The sequence below is a fragment of the Agelaius phoeniceus genome, chromosome 10 (genome assembly GCF_051311805.1).
Source record: "Agelaius phoeniceus isolate bAgePho1 chromosome 10, bAgePho1.hap1, whole genome shotgun sequence".
Taxonomy (NCBI): domain Eukaryota; kingdom Metazoa; phylum Chordata; class Aves; order Passeriformes; family Icteridae; genus Agelaius; species Agelaius phoeniceus.
Window position 1 is genome coordinate 14,800,654 of NC_135274.1, and position 15,600 is coordinate 14,816,253.

The window sequence follows — 15,600 nt, forward strand, 5'->3', positions numbered from 1 at the left end:
TTCTTGAAAGCAGGAAATAAAATATCTTCCAAAGAGCACAAAAATTCAAAAGTGGTAAGAAACAATTTTTGGTCCGATACCCACTGACAAAGCTGACTTTAAAAGGCATAGATTCTTTCTAGAGATATATAGGTTAAGGTCTGCCAGTGCAGTTTTGTATCTTTTCTCTGAACTACATCCTAGAATGCCACAGGACATGTCACTAGTGAAGTGTGCTATTTCCAGAACTTTGCATCCATCTTCCTCAAAATCACAAAAGTCAATACTCATCTCAAAATACCTTCAGGGATTTATAGACTGTTTCATGAAGCCTGACAGTGACAAGAACAAAGCACAACTGCCACTCATCCTCATTCCCAATCCATGCTATCCAAGTGTGCTGCCCAAAGGTTCTAACTGAACACACAATTAGCACTAAATTCATGAACCACCTCTGCTCTATTCCTCCCTAAATCAGTGCCAGCCTGTGGCCTTGGCAGGTCCTTAGTACCATGATGTCAGTGACTTGTGCTGTTAAGCTATAAATTTAAAGACATGCATATTTTTCCTGAGTGTATCTCTGCACTACTTCAAACAAAATGCAGCTTCAAGAGCATTTGAAAATGAAACATAACACAAGTACTTTTCTACAGCCCCAACTTTGGAATTCCAAAGAAATCAAATCAAAATTTCCAAGCTTCACAAGATCTAAAACCATGTAGAACTATCTGAACATAAGCAATCATGTTTCAAGTCAGGTATTGAAGAATCTATCTGAATTTTGAGAACTGCACAGACACAAGCCCTAACTCAGGCCAGGCAGGAGTCCTGTCATTGTTGACAAGCCAGTCTAGAGAGCAAAATATGCTGAATACACAGAATGGGAAGCAGAACTGCCAAACAAGACAATACCATTAACAGAAGAACAATTCACTATTACCTGACCAGGGAAATTATAAGTTTAATCAGGATGGCACCAAGCCTGGGTGGTTAGGATTAAGCCTTCCTAACATTCTTCACTGATGCAAAGATAACTTTGGGGTTCTGATTTGTGTTACTGACTCCTGCCCCTTTCAGGCGCTCTTGTTGTACCTTGCCATGACAGAGCAAAGACCATGGTGTCCCAAGGATGAAGGAATAAAACCCTAGACCTCCACCTGGATAATATCCAGGTCTCTCCAAAGAGTTTGGACAGAAAGCACAGCAAGAAAGAAGCTGAGTCTGAAGCCTGTCAGGGTCTGCCCACATAATGAGGGGTAAGTTAGTACACAATGGTTTAACAAGGAGACTTTGAGGACAGTCAAGTTCACCTTGGGGCTGTAACATCAGTTCAAGTTCTGTAATGAAGATATGAAGGTTCAAAGGTTTTTGGATCCCCAAAAGGAAAAGACAAACCCACCCAGACCTTGTGGATTAAAAGTTCTAGTCTGAATTCCTGTGACATTACCTTGGCTCTCATCTTTTTCAGAGTGAACCACGGGCTCTTGAAAATCTTATCTCTGTGAGCAGACTATTTTAAAGACTCACCATTAGCATGCTAGATATTCTAAACTGTAGGGGTTATCTGGCTGCTTGATTTTGTGTTGTTGGGTTTTTTTTAACTCAGTCAACAAATTGATTCTCTAACCTAGTTTCCTCCTCAAACCCCACAGCATTTTACAATGAACTCAAATGAACTTAAAACTCTGAACTAAAAATATAAATAAATAGCTTTGAAGGGGGAAAACAAAGACAGCAGAATATCAGTAAAATCACAGATGGTGAGGATGACCTGAACTGATTTAAAGACAAACATAATGTGTATTTACTCTTTCAATTCCTCACTGCAATCTTTATCTACAAAAACAGCCTAGTGAGGAGCAATGAGCCCCACAGTTACCCAAGCCAAAATAAAGCAGCAGTGACAAACAGACTTTTACCTGCTGAGGCAGACTGTAGCTAAACTAGAGTTTTGTGTATGAGACAAATGAACAACCACAGGGCAGAAATTGGCAACCTGGACATACAAAACTATCACCAATGCTACCACACAGTATCTTATGGATGTTCAATGAGTAAAATTTTCAGGTGCTAAGAATCTCATGCAAATACAAACAGTCTCAATAGAACAAAAGTTTCAGCAACCAACCTGTTCTCTCTCTGTTAAGATCAAAAACTGGACTCTTGAAGCCTTGCCTTTTTATGTGAGGTATTCAGAAGGACTTTGCTCAAATTAATTTGTCCTGTCACATCTCTCAGGGACTGAGTTTCATCTCAGTCATATTCCAGATCCATAACATAAAAAATGTACACAAAGTCAATATTAGCTTTAGTAAAACTAACTTGTGCCTTTTGTTTATCCAATACTCAGCAAAAGTCCAATACTGAACCCTTTGCAGCAGGTCAGTCATCTGTATTCACCAAGCATCTCAATACTCTCAGCTCAAAGCAGAATTGCAAGGCTCCTCATTAAATTCATAAGTGCTATTGAGAATGAATTTAATGCATTTAATTTGCAACTTAAAGCAAGGCCTAGAAAGCTCCTTTTAAATAACATCAGCCTTAAGAATAATAGCTTTCATTATAATGCTAATGCATCCACAAAGAAGCCCAAGCAGGGTTTTAGCATCAAAAAGAGCCAAGACAAAGAAAAAACATATTCTAAGACTTTATTATAGAAAAATAATAGCAGCTCTCAGGTGTCAATATTTTACTTTTTGATATTCACAGTAGAAAGGGTATGCTGTGCTAAGAAACTGAGATGTGATAAACTGTTCACTCCTAGGAGCATTATTAAATCAAAATACATTGTTAAAGGCTGGGTACTGTTTACATGTTTCTCAGAACACATAATTTGCAATCATTTTTCAATTATTCAGGAAATAAGTAAACCTAGAAAGAATGCCCATTCTGTTATTTCTAGTTAATTTAAAAATCAAACAAGTCCTATACCTATCTAGCTCTGATACTGAAAAGTGATCTCACTCAATACTAGAAACATGTCAATTACTTGTCAAACTATCTCACTACTCTACTCCAGAAGTTAACAAAACTTAATTAATTGGATTTTTTAAATTGAGTAAATCTTCAAGAACCATTATTCATAATATATGAAAACTTTGCATGTGAATGTCATCTTAATTTAAGTACAATTAGGATAAAAAACATTCAGGTTCACTTACAGCTCCACTGCCCTCAAAGTACTTGAAGGACAGTCTTAAAAGTAGGAGTAGTGAAGTGATCTGAAGCAAGTCAGTGAATCAGAACTAGAGTTTCCCATTTTAAGGTAAGTATTTATTATTTTATTGAAAACTGTAATAATCTGTGAACAATCTATTATCTAAAAATATTTTTAGAATAGATGTATTTGCCCTAGAACACTAAGCATTTGCAGAACAGAATTTACCTCACATTAATGAACAGCAAACAGAAAACCACACCAGGAAAGTCATCTATAACAACCCATTAATTGAAATCCATTAGCTTTCAGGACATAAATATCAATTTAAAAAGAAAATAATTACTTGATTTACACTTAAATTGGCTTTATTTAAATTGGATTTACACTAAAGCCACTCCTTCATTAACAAAAGGATTTGCACATATCAGTGGCCAAATTTTATCTTGACACATGCTGAATTTTTCACAAACGTGCACTGCCATGTTCACTCCAGCCCTGATGCCTCAGCTGCCAGCTCTGCTCCTCTGCTGGTTTCACTCATTCCACACCATGGAGACCCTGCAAGCTGGGATGGCAAACTCAGCCTTTTGTGCTCATATCAAACTGTCCAAAAGATCCATTTTGCATGGCACTTCCTTGACTTATTTACTCTGGATAAAAGGAATATTAACTATACTGACCTGAAAAAAGTGGGGAACAATAAATATTACAAGTAGAAGCTTAAGTTTCTCAGACTATCATAAAATATATGAAACAATGCAAGCGTTTCTTGAGTTATGACTTCACTTCCATTAAGTTTTGGACTAATTGTGACAGCATACTGGCTTACACAATCATTTCTGCCTATTTCCATTTAGTCAAGGTAATTAAAGCACCTAATCTATAACACGGTTGAAATTTCAAATTCTTCATTACGAAAAAAGTCTGTAGAAAGGACTAAGACAAGGGGTTTGACTTCTGAATTTATGATTCAGAAGAAGCAAAACAGGATTAATCAGACCCTCAAGAGTCCCAACTATTGCAAGAAAATTCTGCAGTTTACTTTTTTATATCTCTAACACCAACAACACTACACATTTCCACTAATGTTTCAAGTCCTTAAACATTGAGAAGCTAATCAATTAAATCTTTCAACAGTTTAAAGGAAAAAAAGAAGTGAGGTTATGGCCTGCATTTATTTACCTCCTCACCACAATTACTGAAAAAGCACTTTCCTGCATCCTCAGAACAAGAAGACACCAATCCTTAGCCACACTGTTAGAACATTGGTGAGCCCATGAGAGGAGTTCTGAGGTTCAGGCTGACTTTGACAAGTGATGCTCCAAAGTTTCCACTCCCAGGCCACTGCCCAAGCTGCTCCTTGCCAAGATGCTCTAACCTGCCCTAGTCCCTGTCTGCCACTATGGAGTAAGGAAATAAAATAAAACAGAGGTAACAACAGAAAAGACAAATCTGACTCTTCAATCCAAGGGAAGGCTATTTCCTAAAAAAATACACTGAATTCTCTTTCCAACACTGTCTTGCATTTAAAGGAACTTTGAACAAAAAGCAGAAGAACAGCTCCCATAACCCCAACTCTGCTCCCCTTCATTAGGCTACAAACAAGCAGAAGCTGCTCTTTGACTGTTGAATCCTTGCCACTAAAAGAATGCTTTCCAAGTTGATGAAAACTCATGGATTCAGCATCATGAAACACACAATTCACCTCCAGCTCTGGAATCCCTGTACTGGAATAGGCAGCAATCTCTGAAAGTTCTCAGAGGAAATACCACAGCTCTTGGCCTGGGTTTATATCCCTCCCCAACCTCTGCTCTGGCTGCTGCTGGAACCAGGGCAACAGCTTGACAGACAGGCCAGTAGTTCTCTTCTGCAGTTTTTCTTTTCCAATAAGCAAAAAAGCAAGTAGAAAATTGTATTTTACAGTACTTTCTACTTCATCTGGTTATGGTTTCTGAAGTAAAAGGACAAAAATTGATTAAAATTGAACACCGCAACAGAGGTAAAAATTAATAGGTGAAGAAATTGTCTGAAACAAGAGAAAAATTAACACTGAAAACTATGAAAGAAGAAAGTGAACTAACAGGCAAAAACAAATTAAGTGATCATGCTATAAATATATAACTACTTACTTGCTTTGAATTTCAAGAACCAGAAAACAAAATGTATCTTTCTGTTCTGGTTTCTGAGGCTCAAAGCCAAATTAGCAATTGTCAATTAAATCTTTCAAGTCCTTCATTACTTGAATTTAAGTGACAGCAGTAATGTATAGTATAAAAATTAACACCAGACAAAACCCAACGTGCCAGCACTCCTGCCACTTCCCAACTGCACCAGAACACAAGATGAACCATCTGTGGTTCCAAGATGGGCAGCATTCTATCTTGTATTGTACATAGGAAAAAAACTGTATAGCAAAAAACCCCCAAGATTATTTCTAATTCAGAAATGCCTTAGGGCAGCAGCTGGGAATTCACCTGTTACTTGTATCATTAATCACATTCTCTGAGACTATTAATTTAACCATTAGTCCTTTCCAGATACATTTCAAGATTAATTCCTGCCACTCTGATCATCTCATGACTGACACATAACTCAGGGGATGAATCTAGCAGATTGCATTTCCTTAGGAGACTTGGAGATTTCCAGCTCAGGTGGAAACCATGATTGCTGAGTGACACCTAAAAGCCAGAAACTGAGATTCTATCCCTGCATTTAACTTGCACTCTTGCCAGGCTTCCAAACATCCTCTAGACATTTATTCTCATTCTTTTTTTTTTCCTAGTGTAATTTATTAAAAAACATCAAATAGTACAGTGCACTACAGAGAGAGATAAATTATTCTGATAGCTCCACACAACCAGTAAAAGTTGCTGCACTGGATGAGAGCAAAGGCCCAACTGGTCAAGAATCTTACCAGCAGTAAAAGCTGACAGATGGGCAAGTAGGAATTAGACATATGCCCAGTAATTTTCCCAGAAAACCATCTCAGAACCTGACAGTCAAGGGCTTCCTGAGCCACTCTCTGTAACAGCTCTGTGCCACCTGCTCTTTGCAAATCCATTTAACTCTGCTTTTAAGTAATTTTCTTCTTGAGTCTTCAAAAAGAGCATTTTGTCCACAGTGTTTTGTGTCAGTGCCTTTCACAACTTTAGAAGAAATTTTACTGGGCAGATTTAAAATTAGGTATCTAATGCAGAATTTCTAGTTGAGAACCCTCTTAACTTCATTTTCATTTTATGTCTTGATCATATTTTCCCTCAGGCTTTTTCTTCTGGTTTATTTTAAGTTATCTGTCCTTATAGATAACTAGATTGTTCTTCTTGATGCTTTGTTACTCTTTTCCTTTTTACTTATGCTATATCCTTCCTAAGACAAGGAAAACAGAACCCCCCCAAAATTAGAATTATACATAATAAATATACTCAGATCATGTTCTATGTTATTTGCTACTACTTCTTTAATAATACCCAACATTTCATTTACCCTTTCCATTATTGCATGGTACTAAGGTGACATTTTCATACAATCATCAGTGATAACTCCAAAGTCTCTTTCTGGAATTGAAATACTTCATTTGTAGCCTATCATATACCTTTTATCTCATGGCACCATTAATTTTAACAGACTTTGATGCAAGAGCCATAGTTTTCAAAGACTTCTGTAATTATAAAAACATTCTGATGACCACATGTTCCCATGTAGATTTTGATCTGCATGGTCTCTGTTTTCAAAGATGTCTGGATGATCTGCAAATCCTTATTTTCTTATTATAAAAAGAAACTGACTTGTCTTAAGAATACCTGTTTATCCCTCTACCTGTTAATTATTCTGTAATAATAGAGAATTTCCCAAAGTTCATACAATAAGGAAATCAGACTGCTTAGGTGCAGTCTGATTATTATAAAAAGAAACTGACTTGTCTTAAGAATACCTGTTTATCCCTCTACCTGTTAATTATTCTGTAATAATAGAGAATTTCCCAAAGTTCATACAATAAGGAAATCAGACTGCTTAGGTGCAGCCTAACAAAGTACAGCTTTGCTCCTTTTAAAAAGAGAATCATATGTGCCTCTTCAAAATTTTTGTTCTAGTAACTAAGACAGTTTAAACAAAAGGGCCACACAGAACATAACAGACAATTCAGCCACATTAAATGCAAGTATCATGAGAAATCCTGAATAAATGTCATCTCCTATTGATTATGTGTTCCTCTTAACACATTAATCTAAGTTCTATTGGCACCTCAATCTAATTTTTTGTACAGTAAAATGAGTAATAGGAAATACTCTGAGTTCAAAGCTGGGACTGCCCTAGCTAGTTTGCTACTTGGAGATAGGCATCTACTTTGGCATTCCACACCTACCTGGGAATATGGTTTTAGGTCTGTACTATCACCACCTTCATCAGAGTATTCCATGGTCTCTTTGCATAGCACTTGATTTAGCATCTAACTGCAAATGCTGCTCTGCAACGAGGCTTAATGGGCTCAAAGTCTAAAAAGCTTTTCTGTACACAGAATTCTGTGAATTTTCCCTGAATTCATCTTTTTAAATTACAGAGTTTAAAGGGAAATTAAAAGCAGTAGCAAAGAAGTGCAATAAAGAGGACTTTTTAAAAATATATAAATTGCTTTCCAGCAGTTTACAGCTTTCAAAGAGCAGTTTAAAGCTATTATATTAGATGATGGATCAGAGATTGTGATGTATTTTGACATTCTCAAGTAGAAACTTTATTTGTCATTATACTTTTTACATAGGAAATACTAATTTATATACCCTGATTTATCAACTACATCATGTCCCACTAAGCTTCCAAAATGCTGATTATATTAGTACCAATCTTTAAAATTAAGTTTTCTATCTGACTTGGAATACAGATGCCTTTTTCTACTAAATATACAAGCTTTCTAGTTTCTGAAATCAATCCCTACATATTTATAGTCTGTGACAATATCATTTCCTGACTTTCCTTCAGATGAACTAAGCAGAGGTTCTTGAGTTTTCATTATAAAGCAGGTGCTCCTGAATATCATCTACAGTTATAGAACACTTTTCTGAACACTCCAATCACTTATCATGATTTCAGACTGATTACCCTACACACTACAGAGAGAATCCAGAGTTCCTTCTCTCTCCAATGGGAAAGCTGACTCCTTTCTCACCTGCTACATTACACTGGGTATTCAGATACAGTTAGTTACCTAAGGAAAACAAGTACTATTTACTTAGTAAAATAAATTTGCTTTGAAGTAGAACTGTACCCCAGCAGCACAAGCAATCTTTACTCCCCTCCCTACTTTGTTATGAAAGGCAAACATTACTACCTGGGAGCAATGGAGCACAGGCTCCTCAACTGACTTCTGCAGGCATCAGTCTTAGAGAAGCAATTTAAATAAGCAAATACACACACTGTGAGGGAGCAGTGATAAAGAGAATAGAAGAGCAGAAGCCAGCAGACCCATCCAACACATTCCCACGGTACAGCAGTTTCCAGGAAGTACCACACAAAGCAGTGGGAAGAAAGTGAAGATTCCATCATCAGTGAAAACTCCTGAATTATACCTGCATCCCATAAAATGTCTGAAGTCCCACTCAGAAGACTGACACAGCTGCATAGATCCTAGTCTCCAATAACAACAATAATATACTAACTTCCATACAGATAAAAAAAATGTTGGCAACTTACAAAACAACCCAAAACTTAAGCTGATTACAAAGACATGAAAAAAATTAATAAGCAATTCTATTTTACCAGTGTTCTGGTGTACCTTAAACTATTTTGTCCTTTTTCTTTTTTTTTTCCCTATGGAAAGTATGCAAAAGGTGATCTGATTTTAAGGAAATCATTGCTTAAATGTATCATTTCCAAAAAGACTGTTGCAAAGGACAAGAATATACAAAGGAAACACTTTAATAGAGCAACAGACTGAAAACTGATAAATGCCAAGATCAGCTTACAAGAGACAAAATGAGTCATAAGTGTCTGTTATGTGTCTGGAGAACACGTCAGCTCAACTACATCCTAATGTGCAGTTAAACACCAACAAAAAGAGAAGGGCAGCAAATGCACAACAGAAACAAGCTGGAGAGCAAGGCTGATGTATTAGACAAGTGGGTTATAGGCAATGAGATGAAATTCAATACTGACAACAAGTCACATGGAACAGCAATAAACGGCACAGAGACACCCTGAGGAATACCAAACAAAAACAAGTCCAGAAGTGCTTTGGTTGGTGGCAAGGGGTTTTTTTTAAATCATACAAGATAGACAGAAGGGAATCCTTGCTCTACTTTCAGAGGATTCTTTTAGTCCTTCTGAATGTGCTCTTTTGATATTGAACCTTGTGTGTGCAGCCACAAAAACCTAGTACATGGAAAGGGGCCTTAGGTCTTTCAAAAGGCAGGGGTCAGAACTGCACCAGTGTGGGCATCTTTGAGTTTCTTAGGGAATGAACCATCATGTGGTCAGGTCACAAGGCTGGTCAAGTGGGGATTAGAACTTTAACAACTTGAGCAGCTGCAGTTTCCAGCAGGTAACGTTGGCAAACCTTAATGAGGTACAAGAAAACTGCTGTGGCTCAGGAGAGTCAGGAAGCATTATTGGTTTGTCTTGGAGCCCAAGCAGCTCCTGGAAAACTCACAAGAGGTGGCCACTTAAGAGGTCAGTGGATGATCCCAAGTAAACAAAGGTATAGTTTAAAAGATATTGCAGCTGAGTATACCAAAGATTAGGCAATATTTTTTCTCTTTTTTTCATGACAAACTACTTTTAGGGAGAACATTGATGTAATTAATTTTGACCTGTATAGAATTGACTGCTGCTAGTGCTATTTTGGGACAGACCAGAAAAAGTAGATCCTCAAAAGGATTCAGGGACGCCTTGCTAGGTGGTGTGGTATTACCAAGTTGTCAAGTCTCAGTACTAAATTTGGCCTCTGTATAGCATTTTCTGAGCTTCCATGGCAGATGGCACATGGTTATCAGCCTTTGCTGTGGAACAGGAGTGCTCCTATCCATTCTGGAAGGAATGAAATGGAGGAACAGTGCCAACTGATCAGAAGGATTTCTCCTAAATTCCAACTGGAGAAATCTGTAGAGTGTTCCTGAAATCATCTATAGAACTATGCAATCTTCATTTGAACTGAATTTGGAAAGACATTTTAGAAACAGCTTTAAAGGAAGCATCCACTGGGACCCCTCAGCTACAGAGCCATTACATGATAAGCAGAATGTGAATTATGTGGTTATACCAATAAACAAGAATGAGGCACTTCATTTCAATTGTACATGAGGAGGTTGATGCTTTCCTTGCATTGTCATCTTTTGTGGATCTGTCAAAGTAATTCAAAATTGAGCTGTCTGGAAATGCTTCACAGTAGGATTATGCTTGAAGTTTAATAATCAGCAGCATGTTGAAATTAGTTTGAATTCTCTCCCAGGGAGAGGAGTGATGGACACATTCTTCACTCAGGCTATCATGCCCATGTTAAAAAAGGAAAAAAATAAGGGAGTTCAAGAGCCTAAATGCTTCACTAAAAATTTTTAAAGTAATTGTTAATCATCAGGAGAAATTTAAATTCTTTCTTTGCTTTGGAAAACAGATAAAAGCAGTGGCCCCAGCAGAGGTTCTAGGAAAAAGAAACAAATCTTTCTCAAAAGATACTGCATAGCTGGTGTGCACATACTGATTTCAATTTCTCTTTTTTAACAGAACAATTTCTCTCCTTGAGTTACTAGAAATCTTAGAAATGCTGTGGACACAACATTGACCAGGACTCTGAGCTGGGTCTAAACTAGAAGTCTTAAATTGCACAACAGGATACCATGTCAGCCCCCAAACATGGATGCAGAGATCATTCTAAAGGACAAGGTCATGTTTTATAAAAACATCTAAGAAGCTTCTGTTGTACAGTCTTCAAAGTAAAGGAAATATCCTGCCCATCTTAATCATAATTGAGAGTGCTCTTGATGTTGTGGACCAAAATAGAAGAACAGGAAGAAGATGATTTTCACTTTAGACTCAGTGGTTCTGTCAGACAGTAATTTAGCTAATAATTGTATTAACTGAAACATGTACAGCAGCTTTGGCAGCAAAACAGAAATGCTATACTACAGGAGCCATGCTAGAGCTGTTCAGTAAGCTGACAGCTGGTGAAAGACAGACTGGCCTGCAATTGACTTCCAAAACACTTTGTCAATCAATACAAGCCTCAACTGTGAGGGCAACTATCACAATATAAAATAAATTAGGAAAGTTACATAAGAGCCCTAAAGAGTCCTACCTTTCTCACAGGCTTCCATGCACTGGGCTTCATACAGCAAGACCTTGTTAGTCCACCTGAGTTATCAGCTGAAGACAATGGATTAAGAGGGGATCCAGTGTCTGCCTTGCCTGAGGATTCAGACTCTCGAGCACAATGCAGGCAGAAAGCCCCAGTAGTAGCAGCAGCAGAACTCCAAAAGCAAAAAATTCTGTGTCTCTTTCTTTGTTTACCAGATTTCTGACTCATTCTGGAAAAGGAACTTTCTTGAGATACAATGCAACAGAAATATGCAGAAATTATGTTACCAACTCTGAGTGAGACAGAGCTGCGAGAGACCAGGAAAGAGAATGGAAGGTGAACCCCTCTGGCAGGAAGCAGTGCCTGCAGTAGCTGGAGCACGGCTCAGCTCTTATCACCACTCCCTCGGCTCTTATCAGCACTGCCTGCTGCAGGTGATTAGCTGAGGTAACAAGGTGCACATGCCAGCACTGCAGGCACACACGGGGCTGGGGGACACAGCAGAGCCCCATCACTGCACAGGCCTGGCCTCAGCAGAGGAGACCACTGCCCACAGCAGGGATCCAGCAGGATGCTGACAAAGGCTACATGGCTTTACACGAGTCATGCCAGATATTCCTAACATTTATTGATCCTATTTTGATTTTAAAATTGCCTATCTCTAAAATGTCAAGCAAATTCCACAGTCTTGAGAAGTTTTCATCTCTACTGTACACGGAAAATGTTTACAAAATGAACCAAAGGTTCCAGGGAAAGTCCTTTGATGCTTTGGTTAAACTACCAAGAACTTCCTGCTTTTTGGCCTATTGACTGGAACACATATTAATGCATTCCTCTAACAGAATAAATTCATACTGCTTTTATCAGTGCTACAATGGCATCTTACAGAAAATGCAACCAGTGGCAGAACTAATTTGCAAAATAAACTCATGCTTCTACAAATGTGTGATTTTACATAGCTTAAAATCAAGAATAGGAAGGAAACTTAGTACAATAAAACTCATGCTTCAGTTTCAGAAGGTGCATTGTTATAGAGAAAATCATTCAAAGCAAGTACTATTTAAAGCTGCTTTCTTCTGCATTCATCACAATATTAGCAGCAACAATATATAAATACTTCAGTATATATCAAAATACAAGGATAATAAATATTGCCCTAAGAAATCAGTTTTTCAAGAAATACAGTAAAAAAGGGATTAGGGTGGAGACCTGACTTTTTTTTAAATCATTATCTTCTTAACTGCCTTACAACACCTCTATGTTGTTGTGTGATTAGACATAGCATTTTGTACATGCTAGAACTATGTCCATAATACTCCAATGACTCTGAGAGCAATAGTCTAGGACTAATGACACAGTAAAACTTTTATCAAGAACTTAAAAGGAAGATACACTAAGTCGAGAAATGACTGGGTTCAAGCAACTCACAAAAGCAGTTGATAAGCTCTGAAATTTAAAATTAAGTTTTTGAAATGGCTAAGTGGATTTAGGATGATTTTTCTGTCCTGATCCTTTTCATCCTTCCTAAAATATGTCCTAGAAAATAGAAGTAAAAATGAGCCCAGGATATTCAAGGAGCTAAACAATTTTCAGTATCACATGCTGCAAGTGTGTGCTCAGTTACATGCTAAGAAAAGCCTCAGTGATTGCTGTTAGAACCAGTTTAATGACATGTGGAATTCAGACAAATCATTCTGCATTTGTAGCACACCATGAGCCAAATACCAACAGTTAAAATGCTTTCTGAGACATGAGAGCTGGATTGACTGGCAAGAATAGGGGCTTCTCAGAGCTCTGGAAAGACTTCAGAGAAAAGCAGTGATCTTGATACAGGTATCATCCTTGATGCACTGGGCATATCTCTTGTTAGGACAGCACTTTAAATCACCCAGTATTTGTCATTTGCATTATGGTATATTTACTAAGCTCATGGCACAGTTATTCACCCTTGTGACACTATAAATTTGTTGTATGCTTGGTTTTACTGTTACCTTCCATTTTATACCACAGATTTGGCTTTTATTAAAGAAATTTAAAAATTTGCTGACAAAAATTGATATATCAGCTCCTAATCGAATTCCTCAATTCTTCTATTTGAGTGACTAACACCACATCACAGAGAATGAGAAAGAAGAAACAATAAAGGCCTCAAATTCCTGAGCACGTTAAATCTGCTTCCAGGACTCATAAAGAAGTCTGGTGTGGTTAGCTGGGCACCATGCACTTGGGCATGTGTGCATTCTTTTGGGCATAAACCAAGGGATAACTACAGCAAAAAGCAGTGCTACCATATCCATCATCACCTTCAGCCTTGCTTCTTTAGGATACAAGACCCTACTCAAAAAATACCCTACCTCAAAATCCAATGTCCTTTTACCACCTTGATGGGGGAAGGGTGACCCAAGCAGGTCCCAGAGAAGGACAGGCATGTCCCATCTCCAGAGTCATCTCCCTTTCACTGGAGATGGAAGGAGCTAAGCTAATATGGCCAATTAATGCCATCCAAGAAAGCCAAGGAAATGAAGGGACAGCTAAAACTGGGAGCTTTGTAGCAGATTCACAGGGGAAGCAGGAGACAGCCACTTTAAAAACCATCAAATGATTTTGTATCTGTTGAAAATCATGAAGTCACAACAATAAGACTTGATAAAGCCACGATCACCCACAGAATTTCTACAGGCCAGGCTAGAGAAGTACTTCACATCTAATTCTTATCTGGACTCTGCAAACAGGATTACATTCAAATGATGGGGATGCATCCCAAAGGAACGAATAAAAGGTAAAAAAATGTTCAGAATGCTACAACACAAACTGAAGAGAACTGGAAAACAAAATTGCACACAATGAACAACCTCCAAGTGCCTTTTTCTCTCCTGAGGCTAGAACAGCTGCAATGGGTGGATAAGGTGCAAGCACAGTACAGCATCCTTCCAGAGGAAGTGGCTTCAACAAGCTCTCATGTTTTTAGTGCATGACTTCTGAATATGCTCAGTAAGGTTTTTTTAACAACCACTTCAAAATATTTTATGTTTTTTCCCCTCCTTCTGGCCATGAACATGTATAAGCAGTTATTTTTAATTATGAACTGTCAGAGCTATGAAAAAATCTGGCAGGCTTTCCCAGAGGTAAGGAATCTTTTCCATAGCAGAAAAATAGAACAAACACTGGGATATTCACAGAATCAATGCTTTGGATTGAAGGGATCTCAGGAACTTGACCTGGTCCAACCCCCACTCAAAACAGAGGGTATTCCGTATTTTATTTATGAGCAGCTTTCTAGGCCTGACTAGTCAGTCCAATTGTAAGCTCCACACATTCCAAAATTACTTCCTCAAGCTTTAAACAAATGAGAGCAACTATAATTTTTATTCAGAAGGTTAATACTATATATTTTTAATTTTTAAAAACCCCCAGTATTTAAAAGCTACTGTGTTGACCAAATACATCACTTGGAGTTGTATAATGACCCATTAGGGAAACTACAGGATCCAACTTCCACATCATGTACAAGATGCAACAAGAAAGTCAAAATTCCCCTCTAAGCTCTCCTATTCATTGTTTACTCCAAATTCATAGGAAAAAAATAGGTAATAATAGGCAGACTTCAGAGGAAGTGCCAGTTCACCATCTTTGAACTACTAACAGATAGAAATTATCCTAATAAAATTACAGTGTCTGAGGGTAACAATTTTTTCCTTCTTTTGTAAGTTTTTGTAGTATTTCAGGTTAAATCATTCAAGACATCTTGACTAATGATGAATTTCACTTGACAGTAGCAAAACAAACCTAATCTCCCATGTTTAAATAATTCTGACATTTCAGCATTGTTCCATAGGTCTTAGTCATATTTTCCCAAGAGATACTAATTTTCTAATGCCAGTAAGTTTAAACTTCTCTGTGTCAACCTTAAGAAGTCATTCAAACGCTACACAATTAAAATTTAGCTTGCTTGCTTTTACCTGACTTTGAATGATGATTAACACAAACATCACATAGAGCAGATGGACAGCGAAGTTGAAAAATGTCATGTTTCTCTTACAGACTGCACTATTGAATGTACACCCTGCATGTAAGGGAGACATTCCTTCATCTGTGTATTATTAGCAGCCAAAAAACCTAGAAAGCTGTTACAGAATTGAATTTGTTGTGTTACCTAGAGTTAAGGTTTTAAACCATTTAA

The 15,600-nt window shown here is 37.6% G+C and overlaps 1 protein-coding gene across 22 annotated transcripts in view; it reads right to left on the reverse strand.

Annotated features, from left to right (window-relative positions):
• The window catches only part of DLG1 (discs large MAGUK scaffold protein 1), a 141,521-nt gene that overhangs the window by 61,551 nt on the left and 64,370 nt on the right, over positions 1-15,600 (reverse strand). The window lies entirely within an intron of this gene.